Below are 5,542 nucleotides of genomic sequence, written 5' to 3'. Positions count from 1 at the left end.
CTTTCTTATGTATTTGTTTATTATGTATGTATGTATGTATTTTTGCCTGTTGTTCACTAGTGTGAGAAACACATTGCCAGGAGACAACCAATGTTGAATAGGAGAAGCAGCACCATATATTGGTCAATAATACAGAGCATATTCCATATCCTGGAGAACATTACCCCAGCTTCATAAAGTTTTATTACCCTGAAGGTGGCATAACTGAGTCTTCAAACAGACATTTCACCATCTCACCAAATAAGCTCCTTTAAGATATAGGAGATGATGGTAAGACTAGTGAATTCCATGAGCACAAGCCCATTTCCTATAAAATGAGTTGCTTTGTCAGAAACAATGTTCTACAAAATACCATGATAATGAATAAGGCATTCTGCAAATCCATGGACGGTAGATTTGTAAGAAGCATTGTAAGCAGAGAAGGAAAATCCACATGCAGAGTATTTATTTCAATAAAAACAAAATGCCATCTTTTCTAAGATGGATATGTTCCAGCATAATCATCCTGTCACCAAGAGGCTGCCAGGCTTTCCCAGAAACTGGTGACAAATCAGGAGCTCAGTGTTGATCTTTTCTGTTGGGGTATTGGACATTTAGCAGCAGCTATAGCCAAATCAGTCTTAGTAAGTAGAAGTTCATGTTTCTGAACCCATGCATAACCTCCATCCCTGCCACCATGGCTCATCAAAAAATAGGGGTGTCTGGGGACACCCAGACTAACATTCATGAAACAAGCCATTTTCTTTCCACCAAATAAATAGAATCCTTCTCTGCTCGGGTTTTTTTTTTTTTTTTTCTGTGAGTACCCACATGGAACATCAAACACCCTGTACTGTTTTGGATAGAGATCTCCTACTTCTCCCAGAGCTCCTAGTTACCTACTTTCTAATCATGTTCCTTCAAAGCCTCTGACCACCAAGCAAAACCGTTAGCTACTTACTGTGACATATTAGAGATCTCTACCTACCTCTGATCATCTTATTCCCAAGAAAAGGGAAAAGAAAAAAAATCTAGGGGTTGTACTTAAAATTCTGCCTATTGGTTGGGGTGGGGGGTGAGGTTCCCTTCACCATTATTCTTCAAAGACATCCCAGAGTGGGGCTCTAGTCCTGTGACTGTCTATTTTCAGGTGATGCCAGGATATTATACAGAACCATCTGTAAATTTAAGCCTTAATTTTTCTTTGTTGGTCATCAGTTAATGGGGAACTTCCCATAAGAGAGAGGCAGCAAGGTGGCAAGAGTAAAGACCATGCACAACTGGGCTAATCACACATGCAACTTTCTTGAGATTTCAAGATCTTCTCAAATCCAATCTCACAGATGTCACCTGTAGTTGGTGACCAGATGTTCCTAAACACACCCAACATTATATCTTAATGAGTCAGACAACAAGCAATTTATGATAGTTATCATAGGAGTCCATAATCAACTATAGAGCCCAGTAGCAAGCCACAAGTTGTTTCTCAAAAGAATAGCTATCTGCAGAAGCTGGCATTATTTAATCCAAAATTCTAAAGGTCTGTGATGTGAGTCACCTGTAGTGTCCTGTCAAAGGCTCCACAGAACATCCCTCGCTGCCACACTCACTTCAAGCACCATCAAATGGGTCTACTGGGTCATAGAGCCTGAGTGGCAGAGCAGTTTGGCACTTTCAACCAACTACAGAGTTTCTCTTGTCTGGAGCTCTCAAAACTGAGAGCTTTTCAAGTTATTTGATCAATGGGTCTGAGTAGCAGGTCAAAATGAGGTGTATGTTGCCTTCAAAAATCCAGAGACACACTGGATGCTATGCCACTATCATTGCTTTGCAGGAAGGTCTACATGAAGCAACTTATCCTTCAGTTTAGAAGGGATATGTCAATGTACCATGAGATGCATGGAACCCTCACAAGGTAGAAGGCCTCTAAATTTGGGTGTGGGGGTGTAGTTATTTCCTACCCTATGCTTTGCATGTGTTTTACCAAAATGTCTAGAGTTTTTGCTACTTTCTGCTCACTAGTCCAATTAGCACAATATCATCAAATTAGTGGAGCAGCATGGTGTCCTATGGAATAAAGAAGGAATCGAGGTCCCCATGGACAAGATTATGACAGAAAATTGAAGAAATTTAGTCCTGAGGTAGCACACTGAAGAAGTATTTCTGGCTTTGTCTATTGAAAGCAAACTGCTCTGATAATATTTATTAACACAACCTGAAAGAGCACTCACCACATTCATTTCCATATCACTTAGGGTTGAACCAGAGAAACAGAACTAGTAGGAGACCTATGTTGAGAGATTGATGGCAGACAATTGGCAGATATGATTATAGAGGCTGGCTAGGCAAGTTGAAAATTCTACCATAGGCTGTAAGAAAGGGCAAACTGACATGGGCTGATGCTCCTATTCATAGGAAGACACTTTTTCTTCATTACGGAACCCTCGGTTCTACTCTTGAAGTCTTCCAACTGATTGAATCAGTTACCCAGGTTATCAAGAATAGTCTCTCTTACTGAAAATCAACTGCCTATCTAATCATATCTACAAAATACCTTCACAGAAACACCTACCTTAGGGTTTGGGTGGAACACTAGAGACCACAGCCCACACAAGTTGCATACTAAGTTGGGGGTACTGATTTTCTCCAGCAAAGGAAACATGCCTGGAACAGCAGTTGAAATTTGATTCACCGCTTCATTAAGTTCATGAAAATCCTATTGTCATTCTCTAAGATCCAAGATCCATCTGTCTTCTGCAAAGGCCAAATAGGTGAATTGAATGAGGATGTGGTAAGAGTGATACCCCTGCATCCTTCAAGTCCTTGGTCAAAACACAAATCTCAGCAATCCCTACAGGAATCACTGTAACTTTTAGGTGGTGATAGAGACCTTTACAATGGTTTCTACACAATCTTTCCTTCCAAAACAACCATCACTTTGTGGGCCAGGGAATGCATGTGGGAATTCCCCTAGCGGCTAAGTATGTCTCCTTGAACTATAAATTCCACACTTGAAAAAATAACCATGGAGCACTGCAACACTCTTCCATGGGACCAAAGTCAAGACTACTGTTTGCAAGATCCAGAGCTCGTCACTTATTTGAATCAAGGACAATTTTAGTAGCCTGCCCATTGATTTCAGTCCAAAGGACACCATTTAGCCAATGCCAAAAATATCTATAAATCAAACCATTCTGCTACTATTTTAGCAATGCTGTTTATTATAGAAACCATGCCCCCTTTGTCTCCTCTGACTACCTGACCACCATCTGACTGTGCTTCATTATTGCCACAAAATCCCCATTATTGGCATGAAATCCCCATCATCTCCATTGACTTCTAAGTGGACTTCTGGCATTCCCATTATCCCTACTAAATTCAGAGAGTTTATTTCAATGGAAGAAATTCTCTCATATTTCAATGGCAGAATTTCCTTTCTGATCTATAGAGAATGATCCACAGAGCTCTCCAAAGATATTAGTTTACCTCTCACTAATGTATTCTTCATGCCCTGGTAATTAGGAGGCCTTCTGGACCACTTTCCCCCAGACAGCATTTTTTTTTTAAAGATTTTATTTATTTATCTGTCAGAGAGAGAGAAAGATCACAAGTAGGCAGAGAGGCAGGCAGAGGCAGAGGGAGAAGCAGGCTCCCTGCCAAGCAAGGAGCCCGATATGGGACTCGATCCCAGGACGCTAGTATCATGACCTGAGCCGAAGGCAGCCGCTTAACCAACTGAGCCACCCAGGCGCCCCTCAGACGGCATTTTTAAAGGGTGGGTAGGCATATATTTTAATACATCTGTGATGGAGATATTTTCCCCCTTTTTGCAGATGTGGAAATTGAGGGATACTGCTTACTCAAGCTCATTCAATTAATTTATATGTTTGGAATTTGAACCCTAACTCTATTTGACCCCAGATTCATGCTTCTTTTAATTAGATCCTTAGCTACACAGATTATGAGTTTATTCCAGTCATACTTTTTAAGGGTTTTTTTTTCAATAGACTTAATTTATTCTTAGAGCAGTTTTAGGCTTACAGAAAATTGAGCAAAAAGTAAGAAATTCCCCATGAACTCCCTGCTCCCACACAGGCATTTCCTTCCCCATCATCAACATTCCCACTAGAGTGTGTATCGTTTCAATTGATGAACCTCCATTGACAAATCCTTACTACCCAGAGTCTATAACTTAAATTAGGGTCCACTCTTGATTGTGAACATTCCATGGGTTTGGACAAATCTAGGATAACATGTATCCATGTAGAGGTAGTGTCAATGGCCAAAAAATCCTCTATGTTCTACCTATTCATCTGTCCCTTGCCTGATGCACACATTTTTATGGATATTTATGAAATAAACATTGTTTTTACTCCAGATTTCTAAAAAGATTTTATTTATTTATTTGACAGACAGAAATCACAAGTAGGCAGAGAGGCAGGCAGAGAGAGAGTGGGAGACAGGCTCCCTGCTGAGCAGAGAGACTGTTCTGGGGCTTGATCCCAGGACTCTGAGATCATGACCTGAGCTGAAGGCAGAGGCTTTAACTCACTGAGCCACCGAGGCGCCCTTATTCCAGATTTTAAGCTCAAACGTTCTTGACAAATTCTTCTTTGTCAAAGAAAAATCACATGAATAAGAGTATTTTCAGATACTATGAAGACACTTACCTGAACTAGGCAGAACCTGCCAATTATAATCAGTATCTTGGTGCACATGATAGGCAAATCAGGTAAGCAACACTTTGAAAAGAATGCCCCCTAAAAGAGCTTGCTTGCTTGCTTTGTTGTTTTTGTTGTTTTTTTTAAGTCAACTTTTACTGTACTTGTTGCTTCTCACTGGAGAGCAGCAGTCACACCTGCTGCGTGATATATACATAGACACACATATATACTCACAGAGATACACCCACGGCCGGCACCTACAGACAACACCAGCTGTGCTTGTAAGGACAGTAAAAATGTAGCTTTTGCCAATTGCACAAGAGAATTCACAGCCAAAATAACAAAAAACCAACACAGTGGCCCAGTGTCACATGGGCTCACAGATCTGTATGTTGGGAAAGGAGTGAGGTCGGCCACTCTTTCCATATTCTGAAGCCTGTCCCTCTGGGAGGATGTGCTGAGAGCCAGGGAAGGATAGGCAGGACCCCCGACCTCCACCTGTGTGTTGCCTGGCCTCCAGTGTGAGCCTATGTGCCAGTGCCCACCCACCTTGCAGCAGTCTCACCCCGAGGGCTGGGTGCCAGGAGGCAAGGAGGCTCCCCAGACCGCCAGCTGCACCCGTGGGCACTCCTCCAGCACAAGCTCACTTAAATGGCCCACCTGCAGTTAGAACATGTGACAATAGTCCTGAAAGGGTCTTGCACAGAGCAGGAGCCTCATGGCCACGCATGGTAGGCAACAGAGTGGAAATGCCACCTGCTCTAGCCACAGCGCCTCTGGCTTCTTCCTCTGCTGGGTCCCCATGTGGGCCCACTGCACTGACTGACTAGGAATAAGAAGGCTCACTCTGAGCAGTAATACCTAAAACAGTTCGAAAATAGAATAAAGCCTGGAGCAAG

Source organism: Meles meles, chromosome 14, assembly GCF_922984935.1.
Source record: "Meles meles chromosome 14, mMelMel3.1 paternal haplotype, whole genome shotgun sequence".
Classification (NCBI taxonomy): domain Eukaryota; kingdom Metazoa; phylum Chordata; class Mammalia; order Carnivora; family Mustelidae; genus Meles; species Meles meles.
Note: the sequence above shows the minus strand (reverse complement) of the source record.